Below are 19,949 nucleotides of genomic sequence, written 5' to 3'. Positions count from 1 at the left end.
ATTGTGAAAAGCAGTATATGCATGTATCAGCTTAGCAAATACTGAACCATGAAAACCATTTGATTTATGATTTCACATATTACAGTTAAGAATATTTTATACATCGATTTTTATTGATTTTGTTTTATGAAATGATAAAGATAGAATTTAGAAAATGATGAGCATAATCCCTTTCATGCAAAATTATGTTTGGGACAGACTGAGCCCTCTTATTGAACAGTGATTAAGCTAAAATGCATTTAATTTAGGTCATAAAAGGACAATCACACATGTCCTGAAAGATGAGATGTCTGATTCTCCCTTTGCAATTCCTAGGGATCCACTCATTAGAAACTTCAGATAACTTGATTCTTAGGATTGGAAAATTCATAGCTGAGTTCAACTATATGTCCTTAATCCACAATTTTTGTGAAATCATGAAGTGTGAAGAACCTGAGATAAACACAACAATAACAATATTTAAGACATTGTCCTATTAAAAAATAAACATGTTAGAAGGATATGACATGTCGCTGAGGAAGCAGGGCTTGAGCAAAAATTTGAAGTAAGTTTAGAAATTAAGAAAGGAAAAGGCGGAGTGGTAGTGATTAGGGAGAGTGCTGAAACTCTATGTTTAAGGTAGTATCTAAGGGAGTGTCAACATCAGTGTCTGATTAGGGTGGGAGTTTTCTGAAAGAATGAATAAGAAACAAGAATGGAAGAATGGAAGCAGGTTGTGCAGGTCATGGAAAGAACAAGGTATGCCAGAATGGTTACATAGGCAAAAGGTATTTGGGGAAATTGTTCTAGTAACCTTGTGATGTGTGTGTGTGTGTGTGTGTGTGTGTGTGTGTGTGTATGTGTAGTGTCTGGATTTCATTGCCTTTCATAGTGGAGCAGAGCAAAGTCACTTATCCAAGGTACTTTTACTACTTGGTGACTCTGAATAAATATTGATATTAGTTCAGACTCCATTACTAAATTATGTCTATTCTATTTGTATCTCACCAGATATATGTAGCATATTCTCATATTGCTATGTGGCCCTGGGAAACATTCTTAAGTATTTATTTCTTATACCCTTTACCTATAAAATGAGTTTAACAATATTACTAAAAGTATTTTGAAAGTTAATAAACACTTATCTCATAAAAACTATATATTTCACATCTTAAAAATATTCTAGATTACTGATGTCATGATCATCATTATACATTGAATATTAAAATATTTAAAATAGGAACATAAATAATATAGTGATTTTACATTTTCTAGGAATATATCCAATGCATGAAGTTAAAATCTCTGTTATATCTATGTCTGCATAAGAACTATGCCTTAGAATAATGAATGTGTTATAATAAAAAAGTTGTATTTATTGTCCTAAAACATACTCTTGACAAATTTTATTTTCTGTCCATTACAATCAATAAATCAGAAAATATAGTATTTTTAGACACATTCAAATAAACTAAACTAACAAAACCCCTCTCATAATTCCTTTTTTCAGGAGAAAGTGCTACTATCAGGTTGATTAGTTGCAGACCTTTTATGCATTTACACCTGCATATATACACACTGGAATGCAACATCCCAAAGGGAAGATATTTCCATCTATTTTATTCACTGTTGCATTTCTAACTTCTAGAACTTGGCATAAAATATGTTCAGTGAATAAATGGATATATATAAATAAGTGCAGAGAGAGTCTAATTATGATGGGACACCGAAAACAAATTCCCCCCCAGATATAGAGCATCCCACCATGAGTGGGGATACTAAGAACAAGTTTTTAATCCAGTGAATAAGTGCAGAGTATTTTTGGAGAAAATGGGCTTGAAAATGTGAGGAACGAGCAGCAATGCTGGGAAGGTACAGCTACTGGGCAAAAAGAGGTCTATTTAGAAGCAGAAAGCATCCTATGTGCAGGTGGTACTGAAGGGAAAGAAGGAAACGTGTGATGGAAATTAAGCGACTTAAAGCATGACAAAATTCAAAGCAAACCAACCCCTCCCCTAACAATACTATCAGTTAATGATCCTACAATTTAACCTAGCAAAATAAAAATATAAATATTTAATATAATCAAAAATTAATATTAAAAATCAAGAAGTATATCTGAATGTAAAATGACAGTAATGGACCTAGCTTTCACACTGATAATAAAATCAATGCAGGAAAAAATAAATTGATTCAAGTAATTTCTGACTTTATTCCCTTAGTAGAATATAATTGAGGAAAAAATACATTCAAAGTTTTCCAGAATATTAATTAGTAGAATTGTTTATAATTTTATATAGAACTGGGCTCTCATGTAAGTTTTCATAAACTATAAATAGTACATAGGCATGCATACATACATATGCACACACAATATATGTATAAATGCATATATGTATATGCATGTAAATAAAATGGATTACAAAAATTATTTTACTGGAAGTTGATAATGATTAGAAAGGCAATATGAAAAAATTAAAAAGCTGAATGGAGATTCAAAAGTTATGCCCAAATCCTTTAATTTCCGCAATGCAAAATTAAAACCCTGAAATTTTAAGTGACTCAACTCGTTACACAGCTAGTTAGTGGCTGACTTGAGGTCTCATTTTTTGAATACTATTTCTGGCTACTTCACTGTGATGATTCAAGATTTAAACTGAAAAGATATGAGGGGATTAAAATCTTAAGGAAAGAAACGGAACTTTATTTACAGAATAAAAGCTATTACCTTTAATAATCTCTGAGGTCATGCTATTGTATGATTGCTAAAAAATTCTACTCTATAACAATTGATTGACATTTCCTCCATTTTTAAGTCATGGTGATAGGATATTCACTCTCCCAGAGAACACAGTGAAAGTCATTCCTAAGAAAAATAGAAAAAAAATCCAATATACGAATAAAACATTACTTTACTATACAAAATATATTGGTTTGAAACAAGTATTTTGATGAGAGGCTTTGTAGGGTAAGCAACATTATTCCCTTTTTAAAAAAAAATGCCTATTCATGGCTTCATGTACTTACTCCTTTTAGAATGGTTAATTTGACATTGTGATGAGACAAGCTGTGAGATTCAACACATTTAAAATTAAATGACAAAAAAGGGAATGATTGTGCAGTGTGTTTGAAAGTGACGAACATGAGCATTAATTACAAAATGTTGAAAAATTTACTGCACATTTTGTCGGATACATTGCACATCTTGGCTGTAGAACCATAGAAACTCACTTGTTTTATTTCTAAAATAAATTTAAATACAATCCTTTAAACAATTTGAATCATAAGTATACAGTATTATTAAGTTGTTTTAAAGCATATACAATTATTAAGGTCAAGTAGATACATTGTAAAAGGGATCTAAATTAGAAAAGAAAAAGTGAAATTGTCGATTTTTGCAAATGACATGATCTTATAAATAGGAAAACTTAAACATTCTTAAAACTGATAAATAAAGTTCCAGGATGCAAAATCCATATACAAAAATTGGTAGCATATTTATACACCAATAGCTAACTAGCTGAAAAAGAAATCAAGAAAACAACCCAATTTATAATAGCTATCTAAAAAATAAATACTTAGGAATAAATATAGCCAAGTATGTAAAAGACTTCTACAAGGAAAACTAAAAGACACTCACAATTTAAATTTAAAGAGGACACAAACAAATGGAAACTCATGCTCATGGATAAGAAGAATTACTATTGTTAAAATGTCTACTATACTCAACACAAACTACAGATTCAATCAAATCCCCATAAAAATATCAATGACATTCTTCACAGAAATAGAAAAAAAAAATCTAAAATATAAATAGGGCTACAAAAGACTCTGAATGGCCAGATGAATACTGAGCAAAAAGAGCAAAACTGGAAACATCAAACTACCTGACTTAACAATATAGTATAAAGTTATAATAACCAAATTATCATGGTATTAGCATAGATCAATAAAACAGAACAGAGAACTCAGAAATCAATCCACATAGTCACAGGCAACTGATCTTTGGCAAAGGTGCCAAAAACATACAGTGGGAACAGGGCACCATCTCTAATGAATGATGCTGGGAAAACTGAATGTCCATATGAAGAATGAAACAAGACCCCTATCTTTCACCATATGCAAAAAATCATCCAAAATGGATTAAACACTTAAATATAAGACCTGAAATTATATAATCAGTAGAGGAAAAGATAGGGGAAATGCTTCAGGACATTGGTCTAGGGAAATGTTTTATGGCTAATACCTCAAAAGCACAGGCAACAGAATCAAAAATAGACACATGGAGCTATATTAAACCAAAATCTTCTGTACAACAAAGGAAACAATCAACAGAGTGAATAGATAGCCTGTAGAATAGTAAAAAGCATTTGTAAACTATTCATTCAACAAAAGACTAATAACCAGGGAACTCAAACATCTCAACAACAAACAATTAATTAATTAATTAATTGTAAAAAAACATTAAAAATGCCCAAAGAATCTGAACAGACATTTCTTTAAAAATAAAAAAGACATAGAAATGGCCAACAGATATATGAAAAAATGCTCAACATCACTAATCATCAGGGAAATTAACATTGATACCATAATGATCTATCATCTCACCCAGATTAGAATGGCTATTACCAAAAGGACAAAAATAATAAATGCTGGCAAGGATGTGGGAAAAAAGGAAACTTTTATACATTGTTGGTGGGAATATAAATTATTACTGTTATTCTTGAAAGCAGTATGGACGTTTTTAAAAAACTAAAAATAGCACTACCATACAATCCAGTAATCTCACTACTAGGTATTTATTTAAAGGAAAGGAAATCAGTATATCAAACAGTTACTTGTACCAACATGTTTATTGTAGCATTATTCACAATAGTCAAGATATGGAATCAAACTATGTGTCCATCAACAGATGAATGCATAAATAAAATGAGGTACACACACGCACACACACACACACACACACACACTAGAATACTATACAGCCATTAAAAAAAGATATCCTGTCATTTGCAGCAACAAGGGTGGAATGGGAGATCATTATGTTAAGTGAAATAACCCAGGCACAAAAAAGCAAATTTCACATGTTCTCACTGATATGTGCAAGGTAAAATAGTTGAATTCATGGAGGCAGAGAGTAGAATGATGATTATCAGAGGATGGAAAATGTGTGAGCACAGAAATGAAGAGAGATTGGTTACTGAACACAAATATGCAATTAAATGGAATAAGTGTTAGTGTTCAATAGCAGAGTTTGGTGACTAAAGTTAACCAAAATTTATTGTATATTTCAAAAGAACAGAAAAGAATATTAGGAATGTTTCCAACAGAAAGAAATAATAAATGTTTGAGGCAATGGATATTCAGAATGTCCTTAACTGATCATGAAACATGGTATACATGCGCCAAAATATCACTTGTACCACATAAATATGTACAATGAGTATGTATCAATTTATAAAAGGGGAAAACGTAGATATGTTGTGACAAATCATGTTATGAATGGGGCCTTTTTACTTAAATATGACCATAACAATTTAAATTTGAACAACAGGAAAAAAAAGCAAACCTACAACATAAATCTACTTTTGGTAACTTTATGCTCTAAAGTACTCTAATGGTACTTTAATACCTTCATGGGGATAAGGGAAAAGGAAGGTAAAAATGACTGGAAATGGATGAATGTATTATTAATTCAGAATGGAAAGATAAACAAACATAATTGGATGATGAAGCAAAAGATGCTAATAAGAGTTTTGGGAGAATATATTATCCTCCTCATTTAAAAAGTAGCCAGAACAGTATGGTACTGGCACAAGAACAAAGTCAAAGACCAATGGAACAGAACTGAGAACCCAGATATAAAACCATCCTCATATAGCCATATAATTTTTGCCAAAGCAGACAAAAATATACATTGGGGAAAAGAATTCTTATTCAATAAATGGTGCTGGGAAAATTGGATAATCACATGTAGAAGATTGAAACAGGATCTGCACCTCTCAGCTCTCATAAAAATCAACTCACGGTGGATAACAGACTTAAACCTAAGGCATGAAATCATAAGAATTCTGGAAGAAAACATTGGAAAAACTCTTATAGACATCGGGCTAGGCAAATAAGTTATGATGAAGACCCCAAAAACAATCACAGCATCCAGAAAAATAAGTAAATGGGACCTAATCAAATTTAAAAGCTTCTGCACAGCCAAAGAAACTATCACTAGAGCGAATAGACAACCTACAGAGCGGGCAAAAATATTTGCATGCTATACATCTGAAAAAAGGCTGATAACTAGAACCTACATAGAACTTGGGAAAATCAGCAAGAAAAAAATCAAACAACTCCATTAAAAAATGGGCAAAGGACATGAACAGAAACTTTTCAGAAGAAGATAGACTAATGGTCAATAAACATATGAAAAAAATGCTCAATATCTCTAATCATTAGGGAAATTCAAATCAAAACCACAATGAGATATCACCTAACTCAAGTGAGAATGGCTTTTATTCAAAAAGATCTCAAACCAACAATTGTGGGCATGGATGTGCTGAGATAGGAACACTCATACACTGCTGGTGGGACTGCAAACCTCTGTGGAAAGTAGTATGGAGATACCTCAAAGAACTAATAGTAGAACTATCATTTGACCCAGGAATCCCACTGCTGAGCATCTACCCTACAGTAAAAAAAAACATTCTATAATAAAGACATCTGCAATAGAATGTTTATAGCACTGCAATTCATAATTGCAAAGATCTGCAAAAAACCCAAGTGACTATCAATACATGAGTGGATTAATAAAACATGGTATATGTATACCATGGAATACTACTCAGTCACAAATAACAATGGGGATCTAGCATCTGTTGTACTACCCTGGATGGAGCTGGAGCACATTCTACTAAGTGAAGTATCACAAGAATAGAAAAGCAAGCACCACATATACTTGCCATCTAATTGGTACTAACTGATCAACACTTATATGCACATATGGAAGTAACATTCACTGGGTGTCAGGCAGATGCAAATGGGGAGGAGAGAATGAGTATATTCATACCTAATGGGCGTGGTGCGCACTGGGTGGGGGATGAGCATGCTTGTAGCTGTGATGCAAGCTGTACAAAGGCAATATATGTAAACTAAAAGTCTGTATACCCATAATATTCTGGAATAAAAATAAAATTAAATTAAAAATATTAGACTTTTCCCAATATAAGTTTATTTGAACTTGAAACCCACTTCAAACCTCTCTACTATCAGTACAACAAACAAAGCTTACTTTTGTACTTAACAAATGCCAGATATTTAACTTAGTTGATGGTTGTGAAAAACTGTACTAGAAAACTTTATATAGTCCAATCTTTTAGACTAGATTACTATACCACAGGAATTAACCAAAAACATTATTGGGGTTTTTCAAAAGAGAATTGTAAAGTGAAGTACTACAACCATAGCATATTATAAATTTGCATGCCATTTAAAGACCAAGAAGAGAGACAAAATTTTTTTCTTACCCATGTTCCACAATGCAGCAAAAGCCATGAATTAGGTTAGGGGAGCAAAACTCAGCTGAATGATAGGAAGAAGAGATTCTACTTCTTTTAGGGGGCGACTATCTTCACTTTCATGATATAATGCTTTCTTGATTTTCTTCTAAATTTTCTGGAAGATAATTCTCTCACATTGACATTTTCTGCTATATGGTATATCTGAATGTTGAAATTTCTTCCAAGTTTTCTTCTCCTTTCCTCTCTCCCTTTTGTGATTAATACAATTCCATATATTAAATTCTATGCAAATACTGAACATTCAGTTATTTTTATTTGGACATCTTAGAGTCATATCAAATTTAACTTTCTCAAACAAAACTCTCAATCTAGCTCCCAAACTGGTTCTTCATAGGTCTCCAAACACAGCATCATATGCCTCCTGTTAGAGCTCAACTAGCGTCTTTACAAGTCTCCTTAATTTTATTCCTGGTCCCTACTGTCTGTTCTCCATATACCTGCTACAGATATCCCTAAAAGCATATTAACTGGGCCATGTCACTATGACGAATAAAATCCTTTAATTACTTTTCTTTGACTTCAAATAAAATCCAATCTCCTTACTATGATCTAGGTGCTGTGTTCAAGCTAAGCCCTTCATACATGTCTGTATAATTCAAACACTCTCCCTTGATCCCACCTCATTTGAAGCTCTATCTATAGCCTTCTTTTTCACTTCCTAAAACATACTGGAGCATTATCCTGATTCAAAATTTTTACCTGTGCCTTTTCCTTAGCCTGGAATACTTGCCTAACCACAAGTCTTCACTGTGCTGACTTGGTTATGCTTCAGGTCCACAGTTAAACATGGCCTTGTAAGAGAAATTTCCTTATAAATTTCACCTGTTCTAAAGCCATCATTACTCTCTACCTCTGAATTCTATTCATGTGCTTGTGGAACTTATTACAATTTATTGTCTGCCTTCCTGACTACAAGCTCCAGAAGGATAAGGAGTAGAATTGGTGATTGACTCCCCAGTACAAGTCCTGTGCCTGGCACAGTTTATCACACCTTGTTATGGACATAACAACTAGCCATTAAATTCTCACAAATGCTACGAACACTTGTTATTTTTTTATTGTACATTATGCATCCCTAAATCTTTACTAATTCTTTATTTTTGTAAGAAAATACCTCTATTATATTAGATACTATCACATCTTTACTCATGCAACCAAGGGATAGACACATAGCAGAAGCTAGGGTAATTAAATGCTCCCATTCTGCATTTATATCTCCAGCAAAATGACAAGTAGAAAATAAACGTATTCTTTTATTAATATTTATGAAATTGCTTAGTACTTCTTCTTAGGCTATTGTAATGACCCTGGTTTGCCTTCATGTTCCAGTGTTTTTTCCTCTGAATTTTTTGATCATTGCAGTATATTGCATTTATCTTCTTTTGTGGATTTTATTAACCCAGGTCAGTTGAGATGATTTTGTCCACAATAGAAAATTCAACTGAAGTGGCTTTCCCAGAAAGAAAGATTTATTATCTTACTTTAAATAAAGTTCTGAAATAATGAAATTCTGGATTTGGTCAGTTTAGTGGCTCAGTGCTACCATCAAAGACAAAGGTATTCTCTGTCGTTTTCTGTTATCTCCATGTTATTCATCTCTCCTTGACATCACAAGACGTATGAAGAAACAACACATTTTATATTTTCATACACGAAATTACAAGATTTTAAAAATAGAACAGTCTTTTTAATAGTAAGGAAACATTTCCCCAAATTCTGATGCCCAAAAGCAGTTGACTTTCTCTCACATTTTATTGGCCACCATTGGGTCGCACTTTCCCTTGTGTCTTAGTTCATTTTCTGCTGCTATAGCAAGACTATAGACTGGAAAATTTATAAAGAAAATAAATTTATTTTTCATTTCTGGAAACTGAGAAGTCCAAGACCATACTTCTAGCATTCTGCAAAGGCCTTTGTGCTGCATAATAACAAGGGAGAATGGCAAGTGAGCATGTCAGACAGAGAGACAGAGAGGACGAGAGGGAGAGGTCAAACACATCCTTTGTATCAGGAACCCACTCTATGATAATAGCCTTAATCCATTTGTAAGGGTGGAACCTTCAGGGCCTAATAGATTAAAGGTCCCACCTCTTAATATTGTTACAGTGGCAATTAAATTTCAATCTGAGTTTTGTAGGGGACATTCAGATCATAGCATTTTCTAAGGCAGTCACTTCGTGAGAAATTAAATAATTTGATTGACTTAAAACAGTCAAATTATAGTGCCATAAAATTGTTCATTAGGCTTAAGGAAGAATGTGAAGAGATGAAAAATAAATCCTGTGAAAAGGAACCCTTACACAGATTTCACAACACGGCTCCTTTCAACTGTTTTATGTGCCAATCAAAATAAATAGAACCTCTCAGCTTAGTGGGGATAGAAGTACTGCAGGTTGTTATATGATGGTGAAACACCACAAATAAATCTGGTGATATAATTTCTAGTTCTAATTTTTTTATTAAATGCATGTCATTTGATGAGTTATTTAATCTTTTGGTGGTCTCAGTTTTCTGATTTGGAAAATGAGATGGCACTAGCAATTTTGTAAGTATCCTTTTAGTTATAACATTTCTAAATATAAAGCTCAATCCTTGTATTGAACTGTAAGGTCCATTCATAATTTCTTTGTTCATCTTCATGTTCCTTCTCTCTTGGCCCTCAACATTAGATTCAATTAAAAATTTAAAATCCTTCTGTTCATTCTGAGCTGTAGATTACATGGTGACTGATTCCAGATCATTCTGTTTATAGATGAAGAAACTGTTTACAAGAAAAGAAGCTTGATCAACATACAGCTACTGCAAAATTAGTGTTTGTAAAGCAGAAAATCTAAAAATCACTGACATGCTAAACCTAGAGAAGATTCCTTTATTCTGGAATGCAAAATATTTTGGTTTCATATACTCCCTACCAGAAATGGTTTTCACTACCTCAGAAGATGAATAAACAGGAAAAAAAAAAAAAGGCCTGTTACTTACATACAAGGATACAAGTCAATGAATTGGCTCCCAGGAAGTTTTCTCTAATCATTCAAACAAACTTCATTTTCTGACTATGTCTCATGCTGGATTTGAAGTCTGGCTACAGATCCTTGAAATTGAAGGTTGAAGTTTATCCCTATTTTGGTTAATACAATAATTTTAAATATTTTGGATTATGTTGCACAATTTTTTTTGGTAAGGACATGAGTAGAAATTAAATAAGGTAGTTCAGATTCTTTGGTGCTATCATTTTTGCTTCATTTTTTTTTAAGGTAAAAGTTCTTTGAAGTTGTGTTCAGATGTGCTGTGAGGTCCAATTTTGAATTGGCATACTCACCCTCAAGGTTTTAATTAGAAAGTTAAAAATGCATAAAAACAATTTAACCATACTTTCACAGATTTCCTATCAATAAGGAATGAAGTTGAAAATAGAATTTAAAAAGGCATCTGCTAATTAAACAGCCAACTATCTTTGGCAAAGAGGAGGTGATGCCGAAGAGGTACCAAGGGAGGTTTTAAGGATGCTTGACCTTATTAGATGAAGAGAGTTATGCAAGTTGATTATGTAAATGTAATTAGGGAATCAATGAAAAACAAAAGAATTGAAGGAAAAAAAATGTATGAAATTCACTAATCCATTTAATTTTATCAGCATTATTTGGCCTGATTATCAAAACAGTCATATGAGTTAATATTACTAAAAGGGTTAAGTTTTGCTTCTCCAGCAAATACATGATAAAACAGAAATTTGTACTTACTTTTACCTGATTGTAATGCCTATTTAACCTTTAGTTGGTCCATTAAACTGTTTCATGAGAACATTAAGAAGGCAAAAGATGAGACTTCTCAAAAAAAGAAGGCATTTCTAAAATATTTCTATAGTATGCACAGTCAACCCTCTCGGGCATCCATGTCACAACTTGACTTTAAATTGTCACAGTTATCAGGAAGACTCATGTTGTCAGTTGTAAAAGTAAAGATTCCTAGATTGAACAGGTGGAATGTAGTTTCCTTAAAAGTCAATCAAAGAGTGATTTTATTAAAAAAAATGTCATTCACAGTTGATACAACAAATGTGCTACTGAACGGTCATTGAAAATGACTATTGGCTGAGTGATTAGAAAATCATAGCTTTTAAAGATAGTATTAATATAGTTGAGCCAGAAACCTAACTTAAAATGTCATGAAATAATTAGAGAGAAAGGTTAGAAAGAGAATAAAACATAGCTTGAATGAAAGTATTTCTACCAAGTAAATATTCCTTGGGTTAATATTTGTCAGTCAAAGAAGGAAACATTACAAATTGAGCAACGGAAGATGAACAAGAGATGAAATAGGGTTTAGAAGGACACAGGAAAATTGAATAGGTAGGAAGAGATCCCTGAAGAGTAGGGATGAACTAATACCATTGTAAATGTGGAAGAAAATAGAAAATAATTGGTGGGAACTCAAAAAATCATGAGAAGGAAGAAAATTTGAAAAAATACTTCTGTAATATGAAATTAGTCTTCACAGCAAAGTAGATGGTGTAGTTATCAGCCAAATGTGAGGGAAAAGGGAGTGAGAGTGTATTTTGAGCAAACTAGAGATCTGAAATGATTATGGGGTACAGTCAAGAGCCAACCAATTAAAGGTGAGAAAAGCATTGCTAGGCAATTTTGGCAACCTATTTGATATATGAACTTGTCAGCCTCCCAAAAAGCTATACTAAATTTATCTTGGTTTCATTGTAAACTCTCAAATTTAACTCTATAAAAATATGAGGAAAAGAGAATACACAATGGATTTCAGCCTGAGGTGGGCAGCCCTCTACAGAGAGCTTAATGCAAAGATATTTCCAGATGACAAAGGAAATCTCTGTTCCATTTGTTCTACTGATTGAAAACTGTGTAATTTACTGATTGTCCTCAAGGCGATCAAGGTTTATCTCAATATATTTGACTTATCTTAGGGCCCATTATACCCTGCCAGGTGCCCCAAGCTACAGTCATCTTAAACTCCCTGAGATCACCTAATATATGCTCAATGACAGCAAGCTTTTGCTCCTGCGATCCACCTAAACTGAAAGCTTCTTCATATCCAAGCCCATCCATTAAATAGTGTATTAATATTTCAAAACTCTCTTTTCTTAAAGTTTTGTTGATTTGCTGGTCAGATATAATATCTGTTTTGAATAGTCACACCACTTTATTTTTCATTTATGATAATTGTTATTCTAAACCCTGGGATTTAGTGATGTGTGATTTTCTCTGCCCCTCTCAGCCTCATAACCTCTTCCATGTTGCTAAACACTTGAACAATTAATTGTCTTGATAAACTCTGAATCCTACTTTTTGAATTATTTCTATATAACTGAATATTCTTCACTAATTGAACTAACACTCATTCCTCTCTCATCCCATTTATTTTTCTTTCCCCTTGAATATTTCATTCTATTTACTCATCTGACTTCTTAATGAATGCTAACATGAGAGAAAAATGCATCATCTGTCCTTATAATGCCTTTCTCGAAATGTTAAATTTTGTTTTAATGATCCTATCAGCTTTTTAGTGGGGTTCTAAAATGCTTTTAGTTTAGGGTGACCAACTTTTAATTGGAATTAGTAATAACTTAAATTTATTTTCTATATTTTTGAACTGTCATATGTAAGAAACATTTAAGTAAAAATATTGGAAATAATTTATAGGCAGAAATCTTGGAAATGTGGAGTGTTTTTATTAATTTCCTAGACATTTTTAATACCTTAAAAAGTTTGCTACTTAGCATAAAAAAATTATCATCTGAAAACTAACAATGATGCAGCAAGATTTTAAATCAACAATCTATATGTTCACATGATACTAATTTTTAATAAATACATAAGCCAGAGGGTTTCCCAAACTTCTCAATAGTAAATATATAATTGCATTTGTATGTTGGCTGTTTAAAGAATCATAAGGTACATATCAGAATGTGATTTCTGAAACATTTCTTATGCTTTTTAACAAAAATGTTCACCAGTGGTTTTTAAAATCAAAAAGTACATGTACACATAATTTTTTCTGGTTTGGAAAATCATATTGTAAAGGCGTGTATGTCTTCAAAGGCAGAATTGTGTTCTCATGTTAAACCTTTTCACTATTTTTGGAATACTGCTAATTATATGTGCCTAGGACAATATTTTCAATCTGCTTTCTGATGGTCTTTTTTTCCTCTTAATACCACTTTACACACTTGTAAGAAAGCACAGGAAGCCATTAGGACATCCTTGACACAGATTATATTTCATAATTACCTTAGATCTTTATTTCTAAAGAGCCTAAAACATGTGGAAGTATGTGTATGTTTTATGAGCAAGCTCAATTCTGATTACTGGAATTCCCTTTATTGTCTTTCTGGGGATTCTATGAAACTTACAATTCATACTTGATTGTTTCCTATTAGTTGTCTTATTGGCAATGCTCAGATCTTAATGTTGGCCATATTATTTTTTTGGGGTACTGACATTAATACATGAAAAATTCCTAGACCAACCTACATGGCAAACATTTGACGTGTTTCATTTGGTCTTTCTGGTCAAAGCTGAAACAATAGACAACTTGTAAATCAAGAGTAGGAATTAAATGTATACTTCATATGTATTGAAACTACCTTGGAAAGAGAAAGAGAAATCAATAGCTTTATATATATATGTAATGTAGATGAAAAATGATTTGTTGAAACAGAGGACTTATATTTCACCCTATTTTTATTCTTTAAAGCTTACTTTCATAATTCACAGATAGACTTAAAAATCAGGAATTTAATGAGGATAAAAATTACAGCAAAACAATACTCTGTAAATATCAAAATGCGATAAAATGGATGTCATTACACCATGCAATTTATCAGTACAGAATGTCATTTAATTAAATAGTGAAATATTTAAGAATACCTGGAAGTCTTGTATTTTCAAGAAGGTCTGGGAAAGTTATTAATTCAAAGATCCACTAAATGTGAAGAAGACTGCCCAGTTCTTTATAATGCTCCATTTTGGGGACTTCTCTCCTCATATATATATATATATATGTATATATTATAGGTATATAGATTCAATACTAGATTTAATGTTTCTGTTCACCAAATTAACAGGCTTATGTTATGATCAATCTGCTTTCACTGATCACTCACTTCAGAACAGTGATAAATATTTTATCACTTGAATCATTCATTCATTTATTCATTAATTTCTTTGTTTAAGAAATGCTTACTCTGGACTAGACACTGGGATAACCTTTGGGAATGTATAGAGATGAGCAAAGCCTGTAAATGTCATCAGGGTTCTTTTTACTGCATCAATATTCACTTTGTTGTGTGTGAGGAAGAGAATTTGAATTAAGAGTGAGAATGGGGTTCAAGTCTAGTATCTTTTACTGTGTGACTCTAAGGAACCTTCCTGTGATCTTTACTATTTGATTGGTAAATCATTTAAGTTTTAAGAAAATTTAAAATTCAGTCAATGCAGTTCCTTGAAGTATGTCATTGGAATCATTTTGAAATGTATATCTCCCAATTATGATAGTTATTACAAGACATCATTTTATATTAGCATTCCATGACAGGTTTATCTATCAATCATAATCACTGTTACTATCAATCCTAAAGTCAGATGGACAATGATTGTATATTGCATTATTTGATTTACTAAAATAGGATTTAAACCCCACTGAACTGGACTTATGGAAAAGTAAATGTTAACCATCTGGGGGTTCCCTCCACACCACAGCTATGTGGAAAAATTCTTAAGTTCCTATGAATTGTTAAAGTTTCAGAGTGCCTGGAAATGTCTATTACATCTGCAGATGAATTCAGGGGTGGGAGCAGCAGATTTGAAGTGGATTTCCATTAGTATTTGTTGCATAAAAATATGATTTGAATAAAAAAAGTCTTTGTGGCTGGTATAATTATACTCAATATTAATATTGATTATACTATATATGGTAAAATAGCCAAACCAAAGTTTAATATTTGCTCACTTTTTCATAAAATATATAAAAGTTTCTATTAAAAACAAATTGATAAATAGCTTATTTTAAATATTTTATCACTTAATATTATGTAATGGCATTAGAAAAAACTCATAATCTTTAACATTAAAATAAGTAATATCGAAATAGGATTCCAAAGCTGTACTTGCTAACAAATCTTTGGAATTTGATTAAATGTAAAGTCTTTTACACTGATTTGTTATATGTTTAACACATCAATTATCAATTGATATTTAACATTGTAAAAGGAATCTTTTACAAAACCATCAGAAAAATAAAAGGGTAAACTGTCTCAAAATATTTCTTAATACGATGAAGCATATTTAATATTTTAGGTATAATAAAATCATACAGCAAGGAGATACGGACCTGTTTTCATAACTGATATTTTATTGAGTTTCTTATTAATTTAAAGGTATTTTGATAATGTCATGCATTTATTCTCCCTTTGAACATTTATATGTAAATACTGTGTACATTTATATTTGTATAAGAGTTATTTATAGGTATTGATCTTTAGAAAATTATATTTCTTTCTGTATATTTTATATTCCAGCTCATTATGCAAACTAAAATGTAATAGTCTACTTCTCCTAAAGATACAATTACATGGTATACACTCTTACATATGTAAGATACAATGATTAATTAAACAAAAATAAATCTGTTGCTTATGTAAAAAAATTTTTTTTTTGCCTAATTGGCAATTTCAAATAACACATGGCTTCACTAAATAATTCCAATTTAGTTATTTCCTGGTATAATTAAGCAGCTAACAAACAAAACAATTCAAACCTTATTTTAGTAGGAAAAAAGTTTTATTATTCAAAGTTTATTTATAATGCAGTTATAGATAATGACAAAATGGATGATTTTTTTCACCTCCCAGTCGAGGCTAAACATGCAGTAGTAAAGTTTGATTTTAAACTAATTAGAAGGGATCTCATCAAAATCATCCCTTTTTTTTAACTCTCTGAGCTGGAAATTACCCTTTAATCAAGTTGGCAACATTAGATGCTATAATGAAGATCGAAGTGACTTTTTTTTTTAATGTTATTTTTTTCTTTTTAATTTTGTACTTAGGTCTTATCTTTGAAAGTGATGAATTTGCTTTATATTTAAGGAACTAATAATGACTATAGGGAGAAAAGTTATCAAGATTTATACATATTTTCACATATTTATGTGAGAAGATAGCAAGAATCATATTTGATATAAAAATTAAATTAAATATAAAAGTGATATATGTGTCCACTTTAAGGAACAAAAGTAAAAATTAAATACAATTTAATTGACTATTTAATTGACATGTAGAGCTTTGTATTCAATCTCTTTTGTATTGAACAAATACTAAGCACCTATTATCTTTTGTGCTTATGATAGCATTGAAACAAAGTCATAGCTCTTTTATAGGGCTTACATTCTGGAGAAGTGAAACTAATACTAAACAAAAAAATAAATCTTAAGACTGACAGAATTAAAATAAGGTGAAGTGATAGAGACATAGTGAATACTTTTAATTAAAAAATTGAACAAGTTCTTATGGACATCTTAAGGATAAGAAGAAAAATTGGGAGTGGAAGGCTATGTATTCTGGAGATTTACATCCAGGACTAAAACATTAAAGCAGAAACCATTCCAGCACTTTCCAAGGTGCTGTCATACTGGTAGGGCAGAGAATGAAGTTTTTAATTTAAGTTTGCATTTTATTCCAGGTATTATGAGAAGCCATCATAGAGCTTTAGAAAGTGGGGTAACACAATCAGAAAGCTCATTCTGGTTACTATCTGAAAAAAATGAATTTTAGAACAATAAAATTAAAAACAGGAATAAAAATTAAGAGATTATTGCAACAGTTCTGCTGACACAGGCTTGCTTTTAGATTCAAGTAGTTGGAGAATGAAAAGCAGTAGAAAGATTTACCACATATTTTATTGGTTAAATCATTAAAGCATTTATAGATTGGTGTTAGGAGTAGAGCAAAAGTCCTTCTTAGGTCTTTGTGTTTACATGAAGTAAAAAAAAATTGCTTTTCTTTATTTTCAGTGCAAGTTGGAGAGGCCCTTTATTAGCAATAATCGTGCCTCGGATAAATCTCATTGGCTACGATACTGCCACTGCGCAAAGCTAAGGAGACGCCCTTTAGATTATCAAAAGATGACAAGAATATAACAGGAAGTAATTATGGCAGAGAGAGTGGCAGATAGCTTGTCAATGAGAAGGAAACATTTTTACATCCTACAAAGCTTCTCAGTATTTAGATTAAGAATCTTTTAAATTTTCATTGATGGTGATATACATTCAGAATTATTTATATATTATTATGATGAATTTCCACAAATCAGGAGCTATTTTCCCAGCATACAAATTGAGAAACAGAACATTACAAAGGCCCCCAAAATTTTCCTCCAGCTCATTTCCACTATTAACCTACTTCTCATCCCCAGCTGAGGCTAAACATTATCTTGATTTCAAACAGCATAAAATAGTTCTGCCTGTTTTCAGATTTCATACGATAGCAATCACACAGTGTATAATTTTTATGTCTTACTATTTTACTCAAAATTGTTTAAGAGAATTATCTACATTGTATTGTAACTTACCTAGAGTTTAAAAGTAAATTTGTAATTGTTTACAAGAGCAGAATTTTATTTTTATAAAAACAAATGTTACATTTAAAGATAAGTCGACAAAAAAAAATATGACTATTGAGTTGAAAAAAAAGTAAATATTCAAAAGTTTATGAAGGCTTCTTATATGTCTCACTTTTCTTTTACCTGGATTTTAATGTGTGCATTTATATCCCCCAAATCCCAAACTCTAATAATTAATATGTATATTATTCAGTAAATATACCTAACACACGAAATTCAAAGAAATAAATTTATAAAGATTAAACAGGTAATTACATACATAATATCTTACACTTAATTTATATTAAATTTATACCAGAAAATAATTTAAAGATTTATCAAACCATCCTTGAAGGTTTTTGAAATTTGGCTACTTCCTGCATCAATTATCACCTGTGGCAATTCTATTTCTATCTTTATATTTAGCATATGAGGAACAATTTGAAATTTCTTTTTTTGTTTTAACAGTTACATATTTATTTGTATTTTTTTTTATTTCAGAATACTATGGGGTACAAATGTTTAGGTTACATATATCGCCCTTTTCATTTGTTTTTCTCTGTTTATCCTTATAGTAAAATTTTTATGGAACTAACAACACATCATCTTTACATTCATAAAGATCGGTTTATTAATATATAATGTTAATTATTATAGGTATAACTATCATTTTTCAAGTACATATGTGTCTGGTTCTTCACATTCCTTGTTTTTTTTTTTTTTTTAAACTGGCACAAAGATCTCTAAAATCATGTGTGCTATTCTCATTATACAAAATAGGCTGTAGCCTTACTACTCCTCAAACAATAAATTCAGTCATAAGTTGTTCCTGTTACATGCCTAATTGGCTGTCTTTGGAGCATTTCTAACTGAGCATGGATAAAACACAACTTTTCACCTACAGAAATATGGATATATGATAAGGAATGTAGAGCAATGGAAAGTGATACATGAGTATCAATGGATATGTAATTAAATATATGATATTTTTATTAATAAAAATCTCTTTAAAATAATAACAGTAAGAATATAATTTGGAGTTAATAACATATGCATATATATAAGTAAAATGTAATAAAATATAAGACAATAAAAACATAAAGGCCAGAAGTTGAGAAATTGAAGTACTTATATGTGAAGTGATTTAGTGTCAATTAAAGGTAGACTGTGACCAGTTACAATGTAAGCTGTAAACCCTAAAACAATCACCAAAATAACAAAGTAAAGAGTTATAGATAATAAGGCAATAGAGGAGATGAAAACAAATTTTAAAAAAATACTCAATTCAAAGAAGAAAATTTTTCTAAAAATGAGAAAAAAGGGAAGAAAGACCAGATAGGACTAACATAAAAATATAGCAAGATAATAAACTGAAATCTAATCATATTAATAATTAATTGTACATAGTATAAATATTTCATTTAAAAGGCACAGATTGTCATATCGAATAAAAAGGCAATACCAAACTACATGTTGCTACAAGAAAAGGAGTAGAGAGATAAAGAAATAAATTAACCATATAATGAAAAAAGGAAAAGCATACATTGTAACATAAATTTTGTAAAAATTAAACATACAATAATTATATAAAGATTATTTATTTTAGATTCAAATTTGACTGTATGTCCCATTTTAATATTTTATAAATACAGGAACACAAATATTATGGAACAAAAATTTTCTATAATGATAAAGAGAAAAAAATGGAATTCCACATGTATAGTTTGACAATGCTCACCAAATATTTACTTATATGCTATACTGTATCCAACTGAAA

At 31.1% G+C, this 19,949-nt stretch overlaps 1 non-coding gene across 1 annotated transcript; it reads right to left on the bottom strand.

The window, feature by feature from the left end:
• Positions 1-17,527: 17,527 nt before the first annotated feature.
• On the bottom strand, positions 17,528-17,668 carry LOC138388715 (U4 spliceosomal RNA). The gene has a single exon (XR_011234210.1). It is a non-coding gene; the product is annotated as a U4 spliceosomal RNA (small nuclear RNA).
• Between the last annotated feature and the right edge of the window lie 2,281 nt (positions 17,669-19,949).

The sequence above is a fragment of the Eulemur rufifrons genome, chromosome 7 (assembly GCF_041146395.1).
Source record: "Eulemur rufifrons isolate Redbay chromosome 7, OSU_ERuf_1, whole genome shotgun sequence".
NCBI lineage: Eukaryota > Metazoa > Chordata > Mammalia > Primates > Lemuridae > Eulemur > Eulemur rufifrons.
This window is presented reverse-complemented; position numbering and strand designations above follow the sequence as displayed.